Source organism: Erpetoichthys calabaricus, chromosome 8 (assembly GCF_900747795.2).
Source record: "Erpetoichthys calabaricus chromosome 8, fErpCal1.3, whole genome shotgun sequence".
NCBI classification, from domain to species: domain Eukaryota; kingdom Metazoa; phylum Chordata; class Cladistia; order Polypteriformes; family Polypteridae; genus Erpetoichthys; species Erpetoichthys calabaricus.
In genome coordinates this window covers 33,823,864-33,850,646 of record NC_041401.2, presented here as the reverse complement: position 1 = coordinate 33,850,646, position 26,783 = coordinate 33,823,864, and the positions used below count along the sequence as shown (strand labels likewise).

Here is a 26,783-nt window from a genome sequence, read left to right as displayed (position 1 = left end):
AACTTCAGAAGAGGAGTTACTACACCAATAACTACTCACATAAAAAATGTGTCATGTCACTTTGTCCATCTTTTAATTAGTTGTCTAAACTGATATGTTGAGTCAGCAATGTGAAAAACACAACTCTTTGCCCCTTTTGCTTTATATTATCTTCAAACACTTGACAGATATTTTAAGATTTATACCAAACCAATTCACCTTTTCATTATCACCATACATACAATGCACAAGTCCATTCACTAGTTATCTACAAATACAGGTGTCTGTTATTGTTGGGACCCTAGTCGGGCAGAACGCATATATACACACCAAGAGGCAAAATAAGATATGTAGAAAATTACAGGGAAATGCAGAGTAACTGGCAATAAACTGTGTAAACACATGAAGAACACAGCATCACTAAACTACCACTTTCACTGAAGTGGCATTATTGTATGCCATATTTTAAGAAAGGAGACGATTACCTTGTTATAGAGGTTGTAGTTAAGACTCTCTCTCATATATAAAGCAAAAAGCTCTTATAAAGTTAAATACCTACATAATTTTCCAGAAAGGTAGTAGCTGAGAAAATGTGTTTGTCCCACAATGGAAATATAATTTGCTTTCTCCGATTAAAAACGTCTGGTCTCTAGTTCAAGCAAAATCCATGAGACATTGTCTCTAAGATTACATAAACCATGCCATATGACCTTTAATGACCAAATTGAATGGTTTTATCATACTAATGTGTAAATCCTGTTCCTAGTGTCATATGTCGACAGACTAAATTTTAAAAACTCAACTGAGTGGTACTCTGTTTTATTAAATCAAATAAATGCCCTCTGAAGAAACTAATGCCTGAAATGTACGTACATTTAAGGTTAATTAGAAACATCCACAATTCAAGTTCTCATAGTGACCAGTGTGAGCAGCTTAGTCACAACAGACATGTTTTCTATGTAATTAATAATATGCTTCGCATGCATAAATTAAATTAACTTGGTTTTGACTTTTAAGCAGGGCGTAGTAGACATTTCCCGCAGCATTAATTACTGCTTACACAGCAAAGAGGGAAAAACAACACACCTTCCAAAGTCATTCAAAGATGCCAGAGGTTTAAAGACAGGTCTCTACTTGAACATCCACAAGCATATTATGAAGAGCAGCTAGAACAAGAGTATATAAATAGTACTGTACTAAGCAAAAACTCCTAATGAGTTGTAAACATGCAAGTTTTTTTGGCAGACTTGACATCAAGCTAATTCTTACCTTCTGCCAAAATCTAACAGGTAACAGGTAGAAAAATGAAAACCTACTTCAGAAAGCAGTTCTCCAAGTTTCAAAAGGCAAAGTAGAATGCACTTTGTTTTACCTGTAACACATCCATGGTCTTAACTTTCTAAACATATAATTTAGGGCCAATGGTGAGCCTAATAGTGAACAGAATAAAGATGAGGGAAAAAAAAAGATTTTTAAGGAGCAATATAACAATTAACAAATACTGTATTTGGTTTCTTAAAAATAAATTTGTGTATAATGTTGAACATGCTGGGTATCTCTGGCACTGCCCTCCAGTGGTTCAAGTCCTATCTAACTGATAGGCAAGAGTTTGTTAGTCTTGGCAACAGCAGATCGAGCTCAGCGCCAGTCACACAAGGAGTTTCTCAGGGCTCTGTCCTCGGTCCTCTGCTTTTCTGTATTTACATGCTTCCCCTTCACCATATTATCCGTAGCTATGGACTGGGTTATCATTTTTATGCGGATGATACTCAACTCTACTTCAATGTTAAAAGTGGAACTTCATCAGAGCTTTCTCAGCTCACAGCCTGCCTTAGTGAAATTAAAACCTGGATGGAGCAGCACTCTTTAAAATTAAATTGCAATAAAACTGAACTCCTGCAAATTTGGACTAAAATGCAACTTCATAAAATGAGCTCCTTCCCAGTCTATCTTGGCAGTGATCTCATCAGACCTGCCTCTACTGTAAAAAATCTTGGTGTCATTTTTGATTCCTCCCTCTCTTATTCCGCCCACATAAATCACACTAAGAAACTTTCTTACTTTCACCTCCGTAACATTTCCCATGTTTGCTCCTTCCTCTCCTTCTCTAATTCTGAGAAACTTGTCCATGCTTTTATCACATCCCGCATCGATTATTGTAATTCCCTACTGGCAGGTGCCCCTTCTAATCTTATATCACAGCTCCAGCTTATTCAAAACTCAGCTGCAAGAGTCCTTACTCGAACCAGCAGCAGCGAGCACATCACACCCACCCTGCTCCGTCTTCACTGGCTCCCTGTGTCTTACAGAATCGAATATAAAAATCCTACTAATAACCTACAAAGCCTTAAATAACCTCGCGCCAAACTACATCAGTGACCTTCTCCATCACTAAGTGCCTGCCCGCCCACTAAGGTCCTCTGATTCTGGCAATCTTATTGTACCCACACTAATCTACACTCCATGGGTGACAGGGCCTTCAGCTGTATAGCGCCCAGACTCTGGAATGACCTACCGAAATTAATCAGGTCAGCTGACTCCATGAATTTTTTTAAAAAACAACTCAAAACTCATCTGTTCAGAAAGGCTTTTAGCTCTACTTGACTTTATTACCCTTCTCTCAGTTTACCTCTCTGTCAAGATGCTAATGTAATCTGTGTGTGTGTGCTATGCCATCAATTATGTTGTCTGTTTTTTTTTTTTCCAGAATTCACTGTCTTAATCTTCTTTATTTATTTATCTGGTTTGTACAATGCTATATACTGTATACACTGCCGTTCTTTATTATATTCTGTAAGTGCCTTGAGCATGGGAAAGGTGCTATATAAATAAAATGTGTTATTATTATTATTATTATAATGATAATTGCTTCATTGGTTTAGGTTAATTATCTATAAACATTTTGTGCTTAATAACATATTCTCAATGTTAGCGATGCCCTGCAAGTATTTCAATTTTCTAGTGATTGCACCCTTGAGGTTCCTAGTAGTTCAATTTACCTATTTAACAGGAAAGTTAACTCAATAATTTAACCTTCAAAATCCATTGAGTTATATTCAAAAACATAAAACAGTGTTTTATTAAAATGCAAAGACACAAAAGGGTACACATAATCCAATTATTATTTTAAATTATTACTTTGTTCTATATTTTTGAACAGTGCTAGAATAAACTTACCATACTTAGCACCAGTTGCCCAATTTCTACAATTCATTTATTTATACACAGATGCTTCCTGGGTTACATCAGGCACACAGTTATTTATGGCAGCATAAGAAAACCGAGAAGAATACCATGAGTGAAGTGGCTTAAAAATGTCATCAACTAAGACGATATAAGTAGTCATGGAAAGCACCCAAGTATTTCTATAAGTGAAGGGCCTCCTTGTGTTAAGTCACTTATTTCAAGCAGAAACTTAAAATTAAGCTCCAAGGAGAAGGAGAAATTTGTCTTTGCACTTGTAAGGAACTTAGTCTTACTATACATGTTATGAATATGATGGTCAAGTGCAGTTTTTGTGCCAAGGAGGACATAAAAGGTTTAACACCTGTAAAATACACTGAAAAACAAAACTGCACTTTTAGAAGTTGGAAAGTACGCTTAAAGTAATACAGTACACCTTTGAAATTTTTTTTTCATATTTTACTTACCCCATGTAGTTTATAGTAGTGGCTGAGAGAAAACAAAATTTTTGTTTTTGTGGAAAAATTACATATTAAAGATTTAAATTCAATAGAACCCTATGGTGAACAGTTCTGGACAATGGTAAACAAAGCATCCATGGAAAAAAGAAAAATTCTCACGAAACTTGTGTCACATAATTCTCATGTCAGTTATCTATTTGTATGGTCAAAATATGCAAAAATATGTGCATTTTTTTGTTAAAATATTAAAAAATGTTGCTCTCACAACCAAAGTGCGTGCGTGTTAAGTTAACTGGCCAGTTTGAAATAAGTGTACCCTGTGATGACCTAGCATCCCATTTCAGGGCTGACTCCTTTTTTCTACAGTACAGTAATCCCTCCTCCATCGCGGGGGTTGCGTTCCAGAGCCACTCGCGAAATAAGAAAATCTGCGAAGTAGAAACCATATGTTTATATGGTTATTTTTATATATTTTAAGTCCTTATGAACTCTCCCACATAGTTGATAAATATTCCCCGTACAGTTATACAGCATAAACCCTTTATATACTCTTAGTTATTAGGTAAGATTAGTTGAAATTATGTATGTAAACACAGTTTATATACTACTCACAAACATACGTATTGTATATCATTGAGGAGTTTTATTTAATACGTAATATAGTTTTAAACATATTGTAATTGAGTAGGTAATATAAAAATATGTGAAAAATCTATAACATGTAAATGCTGTACATAAAACCAAAATGTTATTTTAAAGATACTGTAGAGCGTCTCCGATATCACATTTGTTACTGCCATTATGATAGACAGGCCACCGGCAATAAATACCTACAATGCAAGGAAAAAATTGTATAAAATGTGTGCACAGTTACAATAAACGTACATACATGTACTAAGTACGTAGAAAAATAGTTTTGGGTACTCACCAACTTGTCAGATAACGATGACATTTACTGCACTGTCACAGCTGTTCTAAAGGAGCCTCTTCAGGCGACTGTGTAGCACCGCCGTCGTCTTCTTCCACCGAAGGCGTACTAAGCAGTGTTTTGCGTGTAAGGAACATCATGATGGGCAGTTGCTGGCGCTGCTTTTTTATTTGTGTACAGAGGTTCCTATACACTTCCATGGCACCGTCAAGAGCATTTTTAAATTGCAAAGAACGAATCATTTGCGGGTCCCATTCTTCAACTGATGTCTGGAGATCTTTTGCCATTCGTAGAATGGTCGCGAGACGCTCGAGAGTTACCACAGCACCCAGGAGCTTAATCGCGTGCTCTGATTGGGTAGCTTCTCAGCCATCCGCCAATAGCGTCCCTTGTTTGAATTCAAATGCGTCCCTTGTTTGAATTCAAATGGGCAAATCAACTGAGGAAGCACACGTACTGTAGACCACAGACATCCGCAAAGTAGTGAAAAATCCGCGATATATATTCACATATGCTTACATTTAAAATCTGCGCTGGAGTGAAGCCGCGAAAGACGAAGCGCGATATAGCGAGGGATCACTGTACCTTAAAGTACACAAAATACAATCCAACTCCTATTTATCATGAAAATGAATTAAGACGGTTCAGTAAATCATTAGAGGAATGGATTAAGACTAATGTTAACAATACAGTTCAGAAGAGCCAAAGGTAATCTTTTCCCAAAAATATTCAGTATGTGATATTCAACACAGAATCTTTCGGGGAAATATGACGTGAAATAGCAATCTCTACAACATGTGTGGACTGGCAGCATCGCTTTCTTCAGGCTGATGTTCAACATAGACATCCCACAGGTTACTGTGCTGACCACCCTGTTTTGTTTCTGAATATTATTAATTTTACATTTGGTAAAATGGGCATGATAGAAATATTATTAGTATATATACACACTTCCATTACTAGAAAAATGTTTTGTTTGTTCATAAACTTGTAATTATATTTGGTTGCCTCTGTGAAACTGCATCATTTTTCTTATTGATTGTGATTCTGAATTTTTAGTCTCAACTAGATGGCGGAATCTGACAGCCCTGCATTTAAAAGGTGCAAAAAAATTATTTATAATTTCTGTGATCCTGTCACTAGTAGCACATCTCCCCCCCCCCCCCCCCCCAATTAAATACTCATTGAATGATAGCAAGCAATGAATATCCATAGTATACTGCTCAAACTTTTTTTGTTTTGATTACAGACTACTTACTTCTGATTTGCAGGGAACAAGCCAAACAAAATCCAGCAAAATCACTGTAGAAAAGACTATCTACACCCACAGAATTCAAATAGGAAACCTAAGTTACATAAAACAAACATATTTTTCCCCCTAGCACATTTCCTGCTTTGTCCTTAAAACATATTTATGTGTTCTTCATATTACTTGTCTTAATTGATATCTACCTCACTATCATCCAGTCAGGTTTTAAGTGCTTAACTTTATAAAACCACACTGTTATGCTAAGAACCTATACTGTGTTATCATAAAGCACCCGATTACTTTTAAAAAGAAAATATAAATTTTTATTTTAAAATGTTATACTTTACTAAACACTTATACCTTCTAGATAAAATTTTGTCTCAGAAATTCAAAACTATTATTGCCAAGCTGTGCTTTGAATACCAAGGCTTCTTTAAGAACATTTACAGCGTATTATTTTGTATCTGTGGAAAATGTAAAGTACAGAACATCTTGGATTAAGTATAACACATCATCATCAAGACAAGCTGCTGGGGATATCTTTGGGACAGACTAAAATGTGTGACAAATATTAAAATATTTTGTAATCAAAGAGCATTCTGATTTAAAATTATTCTGTTGGGTATTAAATAATTATTTCTTAAAACCATTAGAGGATGCTAATCATTGCAATATTTGTATAGTCACAATACAACAACTAAGCAGTCTTCAATATAGTTATTTACAGCATAATTAAAAATTACTCCTAAATCCCTTCCTGGACTAACCTACTTGCAGGAAAAGGTCACCAACACTAGTTAACACTCTTCCAATTTGTCAGAACCTTTGCCACTATAAGGATTTACAAATGGGTCAGAGATCTAGTAGGAAATGAGATTGAAGCAGCCTGGGAATGCCAGCAGGAACAAATGTTCTTATTAAAATCTAAACAATGACACATAATAAGAAAGCTTTTTTTTGATGTGTGTGAACAGAGCATTTTAATGCTTTAGACAACTGTAAGAAAGGGGTGCATATTAGCAAAAGATAAAAGTACATCTTTAACTTCCCTTCTTCAAGATAATGAAAGGCACATATACGACCTCATAAAATCTGAATTAAAAGGCAGTCTCCGGTGTAGACAGTGGTATCGGAGATGTGTGGAGCCAGGAAATACTGCAGATCTGTGCTCCAGCACAGACAGCTGACTCCAGTGTCATTTAAGCAAGCCTTTTACTGAGATCACACAATGAATCATGGGAATCAATATGTACCAGCACAACACAACAAAAATCTGTATTGCAGACAAGCAGTAAAGTAAGTCTCTCACATTCAAAGCCTTTCTTTCTTTGCTAGGACCAGGAAGTCTGCCAGAATGCACCTAATTCTCTGCCAGGTTTTCTGCACACTGTCGTCTCGAGTCAGTACTGGTTCCCATTAATAAATGCTTAGACGTTCCTCCTAAAAATAACACACTGCTAAAGACACATAAAACAACTGAAAGAAATAAGACTAAAAAAATAACGATGCAATTGCCTTTCAAACGATTAAGGAAATAGTTGCAATAACCCCAGCTGAACTAATTTTAAGGAAAAAAAAGAAATAGCGCAGAACCTCGTCTCAGCCCACATATCAGCACTCAGACAGCCTCACAAATTGAGGGACCACGCACATACAGGCACAGGACCGCGCGGCAGTGCGCGCGCGCGCACACACACACGGATTATGCATATCTCTCTGTATCGACTCACTGAGACGGCACCCAACACAGAAACTGCTGCCAAAAGCCTTATCAAATGACTTTTACCCTCGGAGTTAAAGCGAAACACCTACCAGTCAGAGGCGCAGACTACTGCTCAGACTTGAAGCCCACAATCTTAGCGCATGGCGCAGTCTTCTGTTGTTAATGACAGAGTCGGAAACCTGATCCTCCCGGAGGGTGCTTTGAGTAAGCACTTCCCTCTCCCTCTGCTTTCCCATTGTTCCGCCCTATAGTGCCAGCTGTTTCTGACAGCCAAATTGCTGTGCACTGAGAAATGATTGCTGTCAGACGATTTTTTTTTAAATAGTGCTTAGGTCTCTACAGACAAATTATATAGTGCAAGTTAGTGGACCAAAGGCAGCACGTGTACAGCAGAAATATTGCAAAGCAACATATTTCATTATCTTTTACTTCCATAAAAAATATCTTCAAGTTTCTGAATGAGAATAGGCTCGTCAGGCTAAGCAAGTGTCTTATGTGATTTATTCAACTTTCTGAACAGTTAAAGGACCTTCATGATACAGTATATACAAAAAAGTGGACTAGGCTTTTATGACAAAAGGTAAAAAAAAAAAAAAGCATTGATCCATTAACAGTATTTTAATCACATACTGTGAAGGTGGTTATGAACATGAACATAGAGAACACATTTCAATGTGTCACATTTAGTCTTTAGCAAAGTATACAGCTAAAGTCATCATGGCACTTACAACATAAATGGCCCAGGAAGTAACAAAAATTAAGATACTTCTATCCATTCATTGTGTTCTTGGTTTTATCTCTCTGTACTTTAGGTGGTCTTTTTAGAGCTCTTCCATCCCAATCTCCACCTATATGAAGTTGTATCAATTACTTGTACATAATGAGCTTCAAATTAAATTCATATACTGAAATGCTCACAAGAAACAGATACGTCTTTCCTTCTTGTAATAATACAAGTGACGCAATCCAGCTAATTCACTGAAGAACGTCTTTAAACTGACAAACAGAAATGTTCTGAATATGAACTGAGCAACAATCGGAGCATGCCTGGCAACGTCATAAATATTGGGGACAGAGGTAAAAAATGTTGCTACAGTTCAGAGTATGACCATTTGTATCAAAATGCTTTTCTGTAAGTCAAGCATTAAAAACTGTTTGAAGAGCCAGATCTTCACAATTTGACGACTAGCTGAAAGGCATTGTGATCTTACTTTTTTCTTGCATACTCCACTATTACCTCTTTTTAGGAAATATTCATGCACTTCGAAATAATAAGATTGATGTACATTTTTTGCTTGAAGTTTGTATTTGCAATGTATCTTTTCTTGACAGAAATAACCACAATAACAACAATAATTAATACTCCAAACCATGGTAGCATAGGAGACACAAACACTGACATACAAAAATTGTAAAAAATCAACACAATAATAACTCTAGGTTTTGAATATATTGCTAAAGAATTATTTAAGTGAAAAATGTAAGTCAAAACACAAACTTCTCCTAACTGGGCTTATAATGTATTAAAATTTGTAACACACCACAAATTTGCTGTTGGTTTTCTCACATGGCCAATGTTTAAAGATAATTATTATATTTTAAATAAATCACATTTTATGATTATATTGGGTTAGTCAGTTTATTTCAGGAAACTAAGTTAAAGTAAAATGTCTATGATTTCATTAGGGTGCTTTGATAAGATTAAGATTTTGGTGTCATTGTCAATGTATGCTACCAGTTAGGCTGACAATTGCAATTCTAAGCCATCTTACAACATACACATTTAAACATATCTAGTTCGGACTTATAAAATCGATTTTACCAAACCAACTTTTTTTCCAGCATTGCTCTGTGATGGTTGCAGATCACGTCACACATCTGAGCAACCTTCCCTGAGGGGCACTGTCTATTGTAACAAGAACTGCTGTATCACTTGCAAATGTGTCATGAATTACACAATCATATGTGGTCCCTTTGGAAAATGTAACATAAAAACAACGGGCCTACTGCCAGTGCAAAAATCTTAATTACTTCATTTCCTAAAGTGTTCAGGCATTTACTACAGTAGGTAAAACATGAAGATGGAATGCAGATTGTTTCAGGGAGCATATCCAAGCTGGTAAAATAAAATACCTTACAAAGCCTATTGTAGAACATTTTACATCCCTTGATATACAAAGAGTTGATTTTATACTGTATTTTATATTGTATTACTGTTACTGTATTAACAGAATTAGGTTTTGAAATACTAGAAGTAAAATGAAAACAAGAGCAATAGGGGCAATATACTTTATGCAAGAGCTCTATAAAATATGATGCATCTAGCATGACGAAGAGCAAGTTATATTATGACCCTATGTGAACCTTAGTCGTGATGGAGCAATTGATTAAAAAACCTTAGAGATGAAGTGGCCAGTGACATGAAATTGCAGATTTCCTTCTAAACTTATTTTTTACCTGATGGATTTATAAAGTATTATATAAAACACTTTACTACTGCTATATTCTTTGTCACTATATTCTTCAGAAGGGACACCAGTGTGGCATAAAATACTGATCTTTACCAGTCCAAAATGTATTAAGAAGAATTTTATAGTTAGGATATGAAGTGTACAAAATTTGAGGCATAAATTGAAAAGTTGAAGAAAAACAGATAAGCTACTCTAATTACAAAAATCAGCCATAGAAACTGCAACTAGTACATCAATACTTTTAATATTTGTTCATAGAAATAGCTTGTGCCATGTTACTAATACCTCATATTCTGTGTATCACAAATTATACAGAATGTTTGTTATTAACTATAAGTACTTGTATTTAACTATTGGAAAACATTCTCATTTTGTAAATGGATTGGCCAAATACACAGTCATTATTAATCTAAGATGCATGTCGTTAACCAGCTACTGTAAACTTGCTTTCTGTGAGTGAGTTTGAAAGTTTGTGTGCAAAAGTGCTTTTCCATCCTGTCTTGTACCTAAAGTTGTTTGGATAGACTCTTGCTGCTACAACCATGAAGGGGAATATAGGGGTTTGAAAATGGAGGGTGCGGGGTGACTGTTTATTAATTACTGAAATAAACAAGAAAATATATAATTAAAAAATCAACACACATAGTGCCAATAGTTATGGCACTGTCACAAGCAACAAAAAAACAACCGAAGTGCAAAAATTGCCAAATACTTTGTAATCAGTTGTGTCAGACTACTTAAGGAAAATTCAAGCCAATCATTAAACTTGCTGCATAAAAACACTTCCAAAATACAGCTATAATTAAATAATAGATATTTACGGGCTAGGCATGTACAAAGTGCAACTACCTCATTAAAATGATGCTCACTGCATTGTAATGTTGCAGATATGAATCTATAGCTAGTATTTTATATATTTTCAAAATCAGAGGGTTATAAATCATTACATGCAGATCTTTCCCTGTGCAGTCACAGAAAGGGCATGAGAGGAATCTTATAAAAAAAAAAAAAAAAATAAGATGCTCACCATTAACCAATATACTATATACTCTGGATTCCTAACAGGTACACTAGAGGTTATGACAATACTCCTTACTATTAGAACAAACTGCAAAGTGTGAATATGCTTTTTCAGAACAAACGTCACCTTTACTAACATGAGGTTCCTGTTAATGGTCCAAGCGTGACAAATTTTAATACAGGTGTAAACAAACATCAATGGCTATAGTAAACTAAAGGTGTATGCCATTAAAGAACATACTGCTCCTCAGAATAACCTGGTCAATGATGATGTTTTTGACAAAGAAACTAACTGGTGGGGTCTAAATTTGGTCTGAAAACAATATTTGAGAATACAATATTAATGCAGGTCATTTTTGATAAATATTTTGAGTGCTCCACACATCAACATGACATAATCCTTTAAAAATCATCTATTTGCTAAAACATTCTCTTCCAAGATGCTGATTGTGTTTATATTATGGTAGAACAGTACTATGCACTTGTGTACAACAATGCTTTACAAATAAACGTTGCATTTAACACCCCAAATATATAAAGCTGAGCTACCAGAAAGCTAACCTGGAGTACCAGGTATGCAATGCTCATGGCCTAGCTGACTACCATATTCATTTATAATTTGTCCAACCAGATAAGGATATGAAACAATGTAAATAAAGTGAACTTTCACACAACGAATTAAATAAAATAATTTAACTCAAGAATGTTTAACTACAAGATAGTGCTGGGAAGTATACCGGTTCATACTGAAAAACATTTTTTATTTTTGTTATGATATGGATTTTTCTTATACCACAAGAACCGTTTAAATAGCCTAAACAACGTTTGGAACATGGTGCTGCAGGAAACTGTTTGTGGGGGGACCTTTTTCACTGCTACACTGCTAAACATGCATGCAAAGGAGTACATGTGTTAGTGGAGATATTGCGCAGTGAAAACGGACAGAGAACATTCCAAAGCTGTAGCAGACGGTAAAGTTGAACATGATGACACAGAAGAACTTTTGCTGAAAAAAGGAGTCATGTCTGGAGATACTTTGGTTTTAAAAGGTTGGATGTGGACCATTATTATTTTCAAATGTGTGAATACTGTTTCTATAGTACTGGATAATACTGCACTGTGTAATACTGTGTAATGTACCTGGGTACTGTTTAATATTGTGACGATGCCGGTCCCCTACAGACTCCCTTTTCCCACATGGGAGTCTGTTGAACCAAAACCGTCGATAGTTATGACCAAGATGAGCTGACAAATCTCATTGAAACCAGGGGATGGTGGAAAGTGGTCAAGTGCTTTTATTAAAAACAGTCAAAAGTAAAACCAAAAGTGTCCTTTGTGCAGTGTTTATATAAAAAAAAAAAAAAAAAACCCCAGTACCCAAATAAATAGAAAATCCATAAAACCAGTGAAATGTGGAGATAAAATCCATAATAAAGAAATCGTTAAAATAGAGGTTAAAATGCAGTCTCTCTTCTCACCCGATCGCAGCCCACCACCTTTGGTCTCCCCGGCTCACCCATCACTGGTGTTGCCGGTGGAGCCTCTGCAGCATGAACTCCTTTCTGCCGACCCCTGTCTTGGCTGCCGCCATACTACGCAGCCAGACCGTCCGAGATGGGCACACCTACCGTCTTCCTTCGTGCTCACTCAGTCGCTCCTCGGATCCATTGGGAGGTCTTACATCTTGCTTGCCCCACTCTACACGCTTAGTCAGTGGGGCAAACCAGCCCCTAAAGCGCCTCAGCCTGTGTTCCCTCACGGAGCCCCAGCTGGTGCTGCCTTCTCCTTCCTGGTGTCTGGATCATCTCCCATGACTGCCTTTTCCCTTCTTTAACATCCTTTTGTTCTATCTTTTCTTTTTTCCTTCCCCTATCCTGCCAGCCTATAAATATATGTCTCCATAGGCACAGCACCTTAATCACACGGCGTAGGAAGCCGATGAAGCAATTGAGAACGATCCCACCCGCAGGTGCAGGTGCAACTCACCCCAATTACCTCATCACCTCCCGACGGTCGTGCAATTGCTCCCACGGAGATGGACACGGCTAACTGGATTTAAAAACTTGCCATATTTTTTTTTGAAGCCGCAGACCCGCTATACCACAAATAGCATTATAAATGCAAGTTGGAGTTCTATTATTTATGTATATAGCTTAGCTTGAAGCAAGGTCCATATTAATGCAATTTGCAATATGGTGGTTCAGTTGGTAAAAATGTCATCACCAAGTTGCACTTGTTTTATTTTATTTTTATTTGGTGAATACTGTGTAATGTACCTGGGCTTGAAGCCTTGAAGTAATAGTACTATTACTGGAAGTTGCACTATTTATTTTATTGTTATTATTTATTAGTTTAAATATTATTCAGTTTAATGATGGTAAAGTTATTTAAAAAGTCTCTTTAACGTGTCAGTGGACAGAGATTGTTAACATTAACAGAAAGTGTAGTTGGTTTACATAAAATATTTACTATTTATTCCTTTTATAAGATAGGTTCAGTGCAATATAACTTTTGACAAGCACCTCTGGATATTTTACTAAGTCTAAATGCTTAAATGGATGGTTGAAAATATGTTGTCAAAATTATAGTTTAAATTGTTTGCAAAATTTGTTCAATGAAAAGGTTCTATATTTTGACTGCAACTGTCATGCAATGTGATTCCTTCTTTTCATTAGTGGCACCCCTTTCAAAACTGTCACTTTATGGGGCCATGCAAGTCTGTATTAATACTTGTGTGCACATTAAAATGTTTTTTGTACAATGTACAATTCTCATGACAGTGGAATAGGTTATTCTTAGCCAGTCTACTGCAGTAATTGCAGTGGAAAATGTGGTTAACATCCACTCATGCATGGGAAAAAAATACTGTTGAATACTGTGAAACCGGTATAATTTTGAAAAATACCGTGATATAGAATTTTGGTCATACTGCCCAGCACTACCACCAGATAAATCTATAGTTTGAAATCTACTGCATTCTTCCTGTAGCATACACACTGTAGGAATGTACACTAGTATATAGTAATATAATATAATCAACTGAAACTTTCCAGTTACTAAAATTAAGCATCAGGCAAGCACAATCTCAATGTGGTGTTGCAACAAATTAATGTAAATGTTCCTTCCTCAGTAAGTTTGGTTGCAGTAAGTTAGTTTTCAGAGTTATAAGTGCAACATAGTAAGGGTGATAAGAGACACCGAGTCATTCTTAGGATGAATTTATCACTATTTTCTTCAAAGCCTCTTTCACAATTCTTAATCAACATTCAAGATTAGCATGCACTCTTGTAGGCAATACCAAAATATTGTCCTTTAAAAAGATGTCTCATTTTTTTAAGACACATTTTTAAGAACATGGTGAAAACATAAAAAATAAGAAAACATTACTGCATTATTACACAGAAAACTCAAAAGTCTAGGCAAAATATCAAATAACAAAAGTTAAAAGGCTTAATCACAGATTACATAATTTGCCTTAAATAACAAACTATCTTTATTACAACTTAAAAAACAAACTTTAAAAAAATATTCATTTTTTTTCTGTGATTGGTGCAATTTATCTGAGAATGTTTACTCAAGGGTCAGAATAACAATAAATACTTTAAACTTAACTTGTGTGCATTACTGAATACCAATGAACACCACTACTGCCTCAATCAATTTCTTTCAATTCATTTGAACTGTCACTGTACTTGCTGTACTGGTCTAACATGACTAACAAGTTCAGAACCGACAACTACTATTTGTTAATTGATGATATATAAAAGATAAACCTAAAAACTGCTTTTTGGACAGAGTTGATAATACAAAACAATTGAAGAAAAAAAAAAAAACCAACAACCTGCATAACACTTTCATGTAACAATAGTATTTGCATTAACACTAGAATTACCAGAGTCTACGAAAAAACCCGTAGATCCTGCCCACCTTAAAATCATTTGCACCTCTCCGACAGCGTCCTTTGTCCTCTAAATGTGCCGATAAAAACAAGCTGCAAGCAGCCGGCTATTCCATCACCCCACCGACTTACAACGTGCACAAGCATCTCCCAGCTCATGCCTTGATTGATTATCTGGTTAGTGAAGTGGAGTTTTAGAGTGGAAATAATAGATCGTTATTTGGAACACACACATTCCATGTGTGTTCCGTTTCTACAGTAATCTGTGTAAACACATTGTTAAAACAAACTTTTTCATATTTTAGTAATAAATGTTACAAAATGTAGGCATAAACTATAGAATGTGTGAAGCATGAAGTCTAAACATCAAATAAACACTTTCACAAAAGGTTCAGAAACAATACGACGGTGTCCGTGGCATAACGGTAAGATTTGTTGTCTCAGAGCGCAGCAGGCTTACTGTCCCTCAAAGACCCGAGTTCAATTCCCTGTTGAGGAGAAAGTGATCTTTTTTTTTTTTCTTTTTAACCTCAAACGGACATAAAATTTATAAATTGGTATGCACTGTCAGTTAATGAGATCGTTATATTTTCATATGGGATGCTCCTTTTAAAATATTTTTTAACAATTGAGACTGCAATTAACATGAACAAGTGTCCTTATAACTGTTATTTTTAAGATCCATAACACACAGACAGACAGAGCACTGCGTAATAGAGAGACAGACAGGCAGAAAAGTCACTAGATATATAAATAAACAGGGTTAGGCACATGTACTGAAAGAAAAAAAAGATCAACATGTGCTTTGATTTTGCTGCACTGAATAAGCTCACACGCTCTAACATCTCCCCCCCCCAAATCTGAGTCTAAGTAACAGCGCAAGTACAGACGCAAACCAAGTGTATGTGTGTACTGTATAATATTAACAAAAAGAGCAGCTCACTACTGAAAACGGCAAATACAGGAGTGAGTGGGGATCGAACCGGGGACTCTTGATCACACTTGGTTTGCGTCTGTACTTGTGCTGTTACTTAGGGGGGGTGGGAGGGAGGGCGGTTAGAGCGCGTAAGCTTATTTAGTGCTGCAGGATCAACGCACATGTGTTTTTTTTCTTTCAGTAATAGCGCCGACATAAATCCACACCCGATCTGACACTGTTCGTTTTCAAATAATATTGCATTAGTGCGATGATGTTTTCACATATATTGTCTCTTTCTTTCAGATGTGTAATAGAAACCACAGCACAGAGCATAGAGAGAAGCGTGTACATTGTAACAGGTACACATGTTGTAAATGTAGGAAAGACAATCCTTGCGTGTGTGTGAACAGCTAACATTTGAATCTGATGATTGCATATAGCGCTGAACTTACTGCTCTGCACTATTCTTTCCTCTGCATGTCCTGGACTACAAAAGAAACAGCATACAGCAACATGTGGGGACTGGCAAGATCAGGGAAAAAAAACCACGCAGTCACTGATTACAAACCGCAAGATGTTATGCGAATGAATATGAATAATATGAATAATTTTGGGCGGCACGGTGGCGCAGTGGGTAGCGCTGCTGCCTCGCAGTTGGGAGATCTGGGGACCTGGGTTCGCTTCCCGGGTCCTCCCTGCGTGGAGTTTGCATGTTCTCCCCGTGTCTGCGTGGGTTTCCTCCGGGCGCTCCGGTTTCCTCCCACAGTCCAAAGACATGCAGGTTAGGTGGATTGGCGATTCTAAATTGGCCCTAGTGTGTGCTTGGTGTGTGGGTGTGTTTGTGTGTGTCCTGCGGTGGGTTGGCACCCTGCCCAGGATTGTTTCCTGCCTTGTGCCCTGTGTTGGCTGGGATTGGCTCCAGCAGACCCCCGTGACCCTGTGTTCGGATTCAGCGGGTTGGAAAATGGATGGATGGATGGATGAATAATTTTGCATTCGTGCCACAAAGTTTTCCGAAATGTACTATACAGGTCATAAAATGAATAATTCCAAATATCATATATACCTACGTCTGTGTTTTTTTTTTTTGACATCATACACCATAAGGTGCATACTAATTCAGCATGAGCAGGAACACTCAATTAAACTGAATAAAAAAAATCAAGTGATGGTGAGATACGAAGAAGGCAGATTCTCCAGCGTTTGTGCGTCAGCTTTAATCCCTCCAGATGAGAGAATGTCCAGTTCCATTGTCTCAAAACACCACTCACATCTCCAGTTATTCCGTTTCAAATGAAAAATAACAGCGTCAGATCCCTGGGTGGGGGTGGGGGGCAGTAGTATGTATTGTGATCATGATTTAGAGAGAATAAAAGTTAAAAAAAACGTTAACTTTTACAAGTCCTATAAAAGCACACCGTGTGTTACAGACGCAAACCAAATGTATGTGTGTACTGTATAATATTAACAAAAAGAGCAGCTCGCTACTGAAAACGGCAAATATAGGAGTGAGTGGGGATCGAACCGGGGACTCTTGACTACAAGTCAGCAAATTTTACTGCTATGCCACTGAAGCTGTTGTCTCTTCCTTGAGCCTTTTGTGAAAGTGTTTACTTGATCTTTGGACTTCAGGCTTCAAACGTTATATAGTTTATGCCTACATTTTGTCATTTACTACTAAAATATGAAAAACGTTTCTGTTTTAAAAATGTGTTTACACAGATTACTGTAGAAACGGAACACACATGAAATGCATGTGTTCCAAATAGCGATCTGTTATTTCCACACTAAAACTCCAGCAATTCAGTCACTACCAGATAATCAAACAAGGTATGAGCTGGGAAAACTTAGTGAACGTTCTGCAACGGTGGGGGATGGAATAGCCGGCTGCTTGCTGCTCATCATAATCAGCACATTTAGAAGACAATAGACGCTGGCAGAGAGGTGAGAACGGATTTAAGGTGGGCCGGATCTACGAGTTTTTTCGTAGACTCTGGTAATTCTAGTGTTAAACATGTAAAACATACAGAAGACAATTTACTTGCTGGCCATTTTATTGACCAGTTTCAACTTGAACATCATATTGTTCACAAATTTTTGTTTTCTTGTTCAAAACAAAATTACTTTTGGATAGGCTTACTTAATGCATCCAATCATTGCAAATTAATTAAAAAAGTCATTCAGCTTTACCCATACTCAATGATTTCAGAAGAATATCCATGGTTGATGAATTAACTGTATAAGAAAAATCAACATCACTTCTTACTTGACAGAATCAAAACTATATTCCCACTGTATCCTGAAGACCGATGATGGATGGGGGGTTGCACAGCGGACATGTCTTCCTTTGTTTGTAGTAATTCAAATATTCTAAACCTGTTCAGAATTTACAAAAATATTTCAGAAAAAATACTTTGGATATCTACCCTTGATTTATTTCACATGAAACATTTTCAGAAAAACAAGCACATGGTGCATATACAGAAACTCTTCCTCTGTGGTATGTGAAAAATGATTGCTAGTAAGTTTAAAAGAATGCTTAGTTGTGTTCTTAAAGTACATGGGCCCTTTAGGACTCTGCAGGTTTGCCTACTGCAACCATCCAACTTGCAGCACCAGGAGACACTGCAAACAATGAAGCGCTCACCATTAAAATGCACAATTACTGATGGTAGAATCTGCATTCTACTTCAAATTTCTACGTTTCACACTAGAAGCTCACATTACAGGTGACCAGAATTCCAGATTTCTACAACCTGGCGGTACTACTACAGATCAATCCATTTCAGACTCTCAGTTATCAAGCAAGGCAGTGATGTTTTCAGAAGCGTACAGTAAAATCTCTACAGCCTAGCCATGAAGTCTTTTGAAAAATATATTAGTTGCTCACTGACCTCATTAAGTGTCTGTCCTGTTTATCTTGTCAAAATCATGAAAGCAAAATGTTCCCTTTGTCACACACGTGTGTTCAGGAGGCAGTCAAAAAGTCTAAAGGTGAGTGAAACATCATGAGACAAGTGGTTGTCACATGGTACTTACCAAAATCTCCTATTTCATTTTTTTATTCTATTAGTACTCTTTTTTTTTTAAAATTCTGTTAATACTTTCCCCAGTGTGTGCTCATGTACTGTCCCCTTAAAAGCATACTACTGCATGTGTTGTCACGTGACTCCGCTGTGTCCAGTCTGCAACAGGGAAGCAAAGCAACTCTTACCAAAGAAAAATGCCATGTCCGTCATTTGGACACATTTTGGTTTCAGTGTACATGACAAAGAACAAAAAAAAAGTTAAACATAAACACAGCAGAAAAACAGTTTCAGCGACCAAAGGTAATACTACAATGTTTCAGAGTACAATAGAACAATCATGTTATCAAATGTGAACACTGCATGGCTGAAAAAAAGAGAGAGACTAACAAGCGCTCAGCAACAAGTTCCTCAACAATGCAGCTGTTGATAACACTAGCATGCTACACAATACGAAAAGGATTCAAGAAGATGGAAAGAAATAACTGACACCATTTCCTACTACATCAACAAAGGATATGGCTCCTATAGCTACAGTGGAGTACAGTGGGTTTAAATACCTCATTAAACCCTTGACAGAAGATACACTGTGCCACCACGAAAATATTTTTCCCAAACTGAGGTGCCCAACATGTACAAAATGTTGTAAAAAGGTAGCTGCTGAACTGAAATCTGTTCAGCACTTTGCAGCCACATATGATCTCTGGTCAAGGACGATGGAGCTATACTTGAGCCATACTTTGCACTACATTGACGGTGAATGGAAGCTATGTAACAGATGCCTTGAGACAGCACATTTTCCAGTTAATCACATGTCAGAGATGATTGCACAGGGCCTAAGAAATATGCTTTCTGCGTGGGACCTCATGGAAAAGAACCTCGTGGCCATTATGACAGACTACACCACTAATGTTGCCAAAGCTGCAGAGCTCAATGGATGGACGTGGCAGGAATGCTTTGGACATAGACTGAACCTGGCAATTGGTATGTGCACATCAGCTTAACAGACATAACACTACAATATACAGTAATCTAAATGAGCATATCTGGGTGGTTACTAGATGCTATATTCTGCGTTTGTTTATGTGTGTCATAAATGGTAATGATAATGTTTTTATATGCCTTATTATTTAAAATTCTCCTTTACTTTTCTGTGTTGTTGTTAAGCACTTTATTACATATCTTTAAGTAAAATTGTATTTAGAACACTTTTAGTTACTTACAATTAGGCTACAGCTATTTTTAAAATACATTAATATTAAATACTGTGACAACAATAAAAAAACTGCTCATATAGCACCTTCCTTCATGTTCACATTGCAATTTAACAAAACACTACATTGAGTCTTCATTAGAGTAAAATAGAACAATTGATCTAGAAGTGTTATTAATCAAATATTATATAAGTAGTTTAGAATTAAGAGGTGTATATCCTCTATTATTAATTTTGCTTCAACTATACAGTTTGTAAAATCTTCAGGTACAAGTGAAACCTTCAATAATATAATAATTCCATTTTTGAATGCGTGTTTATTTCAGGAAATGCAGTGGACGCTCATTGTGTGGAGTGGGTAATGAGAGTGTGCAAAAACATAGTATTTTTTCCTATAGTGGGTGGGAAAAAAAAAGAAGGCATTAGTGAAGGCGCAACAACAGCTGAACCATAAATACTTCATCTCTGTGTGTTTCTTTCAATTATTTTAAAATAACAAAGGTAAGATGCGCACTCTTTCATTTGAAAAAATACCAAGTTTAATAGTTGAGCATAGAGTTAAAAAAAAAAAAAAAAGTCATTCATTAATCGTAATTGTGGTAAAATGTTCAATTAATTTTGCTGCTAAGTAGATGAAATAAAATGCTGCAAAAAATAAAAATAAAAAAAATGAATATTTCAATGATTTCTGGCACTTTAAGGTGACTCTAAGATAACTCATCGATATTCATTGCTTAAATGTAAATATTATATATATATATATATATATATATATATATATATATATATATATATGTGTGTATATACACACACACACACACACACACACACTTTATTAATCCCAAGGGGAAATTCACTGTGTATCTATCTATCACACAAAGTGTAGAGTACAACTCAGTGCAAGAAATGCTGAAATAAACACTGAAAAGCAATTATTAACAATATGTAAACAATATGTATATCCACAGTATATTATGGATCCCGGAAACATGGAGGTTTCTACAGCAGTCACAGCAGTGTGGAGAGGGGGTATAATATTGTGGTACCTCTCCTAAAGTCCACTGTGATCTCCACAGTTATGGGAATATTAAGCTCCAGATTGTTCTGACCACACTAAAGTCCTGCTCAACCTCCTGTCTGTATGCAGATGGGAAAATGTAATATTTCCTGATAAATAACAGACTAAAAGAATTGCGCACTCTTTACAAAGACCTATATATACTATACCTATATATATATATATATATATATATATATATATATATATATATATATATATATATATATATATATATATATATAAAAACACACAATCCCAAGAATCTAAGAACATGGTAACACACTCTGGGATATTGTTGACCGTTACGCCGCTAAAGTCTTGCATCATTGTTCATCTGTAATGTTTCATATGAAATCATTATAATATAAATACATAAATCACAATAGTTCCTTATATATCTTAATTTTCTATGTGCATTTATATACTATATTAAAACTTTCATCAGATAATTTATATGAGGAGAACGATGAGGAAAGTGTACACATCCACACTTGCAAACAAAATGCAAACTCAAAATTTAACAGAATGAAAGCAAAAATATAAATTATTTTTGACATTTAACATGTGAAAGATGTCCTTATTTAATAACATGAAATATATCAAAGTGTACTTATAAAACTGCACCGCTCATCAAAACAAACTAATAAAATAGGGGAGCCAACTGCTGAGATTTAAAATAATTAAAGTTAGTCAACTCTTCCACTCTCCACAGCTCCCTACAAAGTATTGCTGCATCAACATATGAAATAAAACAACACCTTGAAAGAAAATAAATCAACTTTTCCCGTGGCAAAATTCAGAAAACACCATCTGACTCACATTCCGGAACATAACTCACTAAACTCTAAAACCAAATGCATAATTATCAAATATTTGTAAACACACATTTTCAAACACAGAATAAACACATAGACCATTTTATTTTCTTGGTTAATTGTCATGGTTAGCAAATACATACTGCTTTCTTGGTAGAATAGAACCACCACCCAACCTCGGCACCAAGAGGAAAAAGAAGAGGGCAATAAAATTAAAAAACTGGGCACTATGATTAACCTCTTTCAAATAATATAGCATTCCACATCTAATAATTAGTTGACCACATAATGTGATATAAAGCTATTCAGAATTTCAGTATGTTGTCATACAGCTCAGTCACTACAGGACAAAATGCCAAAGGTAAGACAAAAAAAACCATGATGAGAGCCACACTAAATCAGTGAAATAAACTGAGCATCTGTAATAAAAACCGTGTTCTTTGACAGTATGTAGACTTTTCTGCAAAAACTATTTTAAGAATATAGTTATGCAAAAAGTTACCTTAAGAAATACAGAAGCAAATTAGCAACTGCTAAAAGTTATTTTAATTCTTTTACATTTTAGCAAAAATATATAGGCAGTGTGGCATAATAGATAAGGCTTTGGATTTTAAACCATGAGGTTGTGGATTTAAATCCTACGACTGACACTGTTGAAGATGAGCAAGTTACTTCACCTACTTGTGAAAATGTTGTAAGTTGTCAGCCAAATGTAAATCTAGCAACAAAATAATATACGTATTTAACAAAGATAATCATAATTAACAGTAGAAAATTGGTAAGTATTTTAGAACAGCAAAGTACTTTAAAATAATAGGGTTTTTAGTGCATTAATTTTTCCTTTTCGACACAAGATAGAAGGATCTGAAGCATTTGCTACTAGCCATGTGCCTTTTTGATTAAATAAGCTACGTATAAATCATTTAAGTGAATTGATTTTTGTGTGTGCCAAAATTCTTTTTTGACTGTAGAGAAGAACTAGATCTTGCTTAAATTCAGTATAAAACAGTGAAGAACTAGAACACTAAAGGCAAATTGCAAAAAAAAAAAAAAAAAAAAAAAAACCACTAAACAGAATCTACAAATGATTGTATTTGGGCTGTAATATTAACAAAATGAATTATTACTACTGACAATTTACTTAAATAATTTCATAAAACATTAAATATTACAATCCTGGTGTGAACCACCATGTAAGACCCACAGTGTCACATCAGCAAAATAGTTCAAAATTGCCAGGTTTTGTGTTATTTTATGAAATCTGCTACAAAAAAATGATTGGTGCAACTCTAGTTTAAAAAAAAAAACTCTAAGTGCAAATTATCTCTGGGATAGTAATAAAAACACCAAAGGGAAAGAAAAACACTGTCAAGCACACTGTTGCAAATGTTTTTTCCCTGGGGGAGATGTGATTTGATATTGAAACAATAAAAAGTTTGAAAAGGAAGAACTAAATATTAATATTTTTCAGATGCATTAGGGCGCTACAATGGATCCATAGCCAACCATCTAATACTGCTGAACCAAGTTAATCACATAAGGTAGTTGTTTAATAAATTCAACGTAACTTTAATTAACCATAAAGTCTGAACAGATGCAGTTAAAATATGTGACAGGAAAAAAAATAAATCACCTTAAATAAATTACCTACATAATCTTTTTATTATTTTTAAAGGCAACTTCTCCAAACAGTTCACCATTCTTACCAATAGCCAAGTGATAGAGATAAAAAGTAAACAGCTGCAATTTCACCAATTCCATATCCAGCAAAAGTGATCTGTACCCTCTGTTAGTTTCCCTGTAGATTTCTAGCATACACTGGATCTCAGTTGACCTGAAAATGTTTAAAATACATATATTCTGGCACATAGTGGACAATTTGAAAAATAAATCTGAATGTCAATTGTGTTGGCTATTTGAACACTTGCCTGCAGCTATGATAAAATCATTATGTCAAACAATGCCAGCCACAAGCAGATCATAAGAGATCATTTTAAAAAGGAGGAACTTCATCCGTTGGTGAATAAAGGATAATGATCGTGTTGCCTCACCTATTCTGTTAGTGAAATTTTAAGGCACTTTCAAGCTAAATTTAACCCCTGGATACAACCAATAAATCTGCTTCAAAACCACTTGATTAAGCTGTTTGATCTCTCCGCTTTGCCATAGGGTGTTTGAAAAGCATGTCTCATAGTGGTAGCTTAGACTTACATTAAAGCATTGATCCAAATATTTAGTTTTCCATTCTTGTCAGGTTTGTGGTTCTTTTCTCCAACTTTATAATTATATACAATATACAAAGCTAATTACCGAAAAATGAAAACATATTTTCAACCAAATTAAGATTGCTCATGGAAGTTAAACTAAACACAATTTATACCCATATCTGTCTAGAGGAATTGGCATAATCACAATCTAACATTTTTTTGGAACTTGAAATTGTACAAATGTTATTAATTTATGAAAAAAAAAAAAGATTTTCTCCCACTATTTCCCTTTATTTAAGTCAATATAAATTTTAGGGACTTTCCCCACAAAAATGAATGTGAATGGAGATATTTATTAAATGTCAACAGATAGATAAAACAAACAAAAATCTCTGACTTGGATAACAGAGAGCTGCTGCTGTCAGTAAAAGGTGTGTAGGTGGCAGTAAGAGGAGGTCAGACCTGATCAATTTCTACATATTAGCTACACAATCAAATTCTCAGAATTCTCACATCTTTGACACCTTTAAAAAGAGGGCTGTTCCAATTAAAATATAAACCTCTATGCTTCAAGAACACTCATTAATTCTGGCAAATTAAGCAAGAGATCAGACATTCATCTCCATTTATTTGCTAACTGCCCCAGAGCATTACTTGCTCATCCCAACAGAACTGAGCTTTACATTAGGCAACTAGAAATTTGTTGTAATAGTCTGCTTACCCCTCACACCTCCAGGCAAGTGCTGGAAAATAAAAACCTTAAAACCTCTCACCAGTTATGGCTCGCGAATTTCCTTATCTTTTTGTGTCGAATAAAGTTATACCAAGTTAAAAAAAAAATCTGAATAAACCAGTCTACAGATCACCAACAAACTGCTACTAAAACTAGAGCCTCCTTAATTTTTTTCTTAAGCATAGTCTCCAGCTAGGTTTTATCATCACTACTGGGACCATAGATGTGATGGAGTTAAGTTAGCACTCTTACAGAAGTGGGATTCTACAGTGAATAATGTAGTCAAGAACAACCTCTATTAGGAAAAAAAAGAAAAAGAAAAAAAAGCACCTTTCATGTGGACCACCACCAGTGCTTAACAAGAAACAAAACACACAATTGAGCAAATGCCATATGCACACAGACACCCTGGCTGACCAGGTTGGCTGGGGGGGGGGGGGGGGCACAGTTTATCAATAGAAGAGTTTCAATAATCCCTGCCCACCCACATTAATTCACAATGCCTCAGCTCATTTCTCTGTACTTCTGCAGACTTCATCTGTGTCTCCCATGGGGGTAAAAACTCTACAGATGGGTTAGGATTTACTCTTTAACTAGCAGAAAAATCAGTTCCTGTGTGTTCAGCTTTTGGACAGTACCATCTTGTAAAAAGAAGGAAAAATATTGTTGATGCTAATTAAGACTACATCAACAGATATATTTTTAAGACCACCCTGTTGAATACAACTTAAATAATATATTGCTAAGCCACAAGACATCCTTTAAAGAGAGGCATAGTACTCTTTAACAAACCAATTTATAAAATGTAAAATGATTAGTATTGTAATTATTATTAGTTTTTAGTACACATATACATAAACATAAGCATGCAGTATATACCAACACACAAATTCATACGTATATACATATATACGTATCACAAACACAATTTACTGTATACACTAAATATTAAAAAAAAATTTCAAAATATTTTTTAATCTGTAGTAGGACTTTGTCTGCCTGCCTTACTAACTTTTAACAACTTATTTCAACCTCATTAGGTATATGTTACACATGGAAAAATTATCATTATATATTACAGTAACAGCATAATCACAGATAAATAAAAGTTCTGTACCTTAAACACATTAAATATAGTATATGTAATTTTTATTCATTTCAAGAACTTGAGAGCCTGGTACAAGAAAATCCTTGAAAACTAAGCACACAGGTTCAATGTTGCTCCTCTACAATGGACATACAGTAATTGTATCCAACCTGTTAACAGAAAACATAGTGAATCTTTAATAAAATGTGTGCCTAACCTACCTGTAAGGAATTTTAATGGAATACTGTATTCACCTAGAGATAAACCCTAAGCATCTTGTTTCCTTAAAAAGAAGAATATAGAGTACAGAGGAATCAAATTCAAATGGCTTTCAGCCAAATCAAAGCATTCCTATCCATTGAGGAAACTTTTTTGTTTTCTGCTTTACCATAGACAGTAATATGCTACAAACTGGGGTGATTACAGCTACACAAAAACTGAAATAGAGATATAATCAGAAAGAAGGGAAGAGTACAATGAACTGATTCACTGGGTAATAATTTTACCACATTATTTTGTAAATGTAATATTAGTATGTAAACAGAATGCATCAGTTTTGCTCAAGTGATTAGCTTGTAGATAACTCAAAACCTGTTCTGTGGTGGAGACAAAAGCCACCATCCATTAAATCCCATCCACAACTATTGCATTTATCTCCATCTAGAAATTAAGAGGAATGTGTCACAAGTGAGAAAGTGCACAAAGTAAGATCAATAAAGAAAATGCTTATTTAAAAGTGAACACATTCTTCTCCACGTACTGGAAAGCATTTATTTATCGGTTTGTTTTGCATTCTTCAATAACTGTAGAC

The 26,783-nt window shown here is 35.5% G+C and overlaps 1 protein-coding gene across 2 annotated transcripts in view; it reads right to left on the bottom strand.

The window, feature by feature from the left end:
* LOC114655448 (activin receptor type-1) overlaps positions 1–26,783 on the bottom strand; it is a 121,866-nt gene that overhangs the window by 71,093 nt on the left and 23,990 nt on the right. Inside the window, exon 1 of one of the 2 annotated variants that reach the window (XM_028806445.2) lies at positions 7,613–7,714. The exons of the other annotated variant lie outside the window; for it this stretch is intronic. The gene's annotated coding sequence lies outside the window, so the exon portion shown is untranslated. Of the gene's footprint in view, positions 1–7,612; positions 7,715–26,783 lie in introns of those variants that run through there. 2 annotated transcript variants of the gene reach the window in all.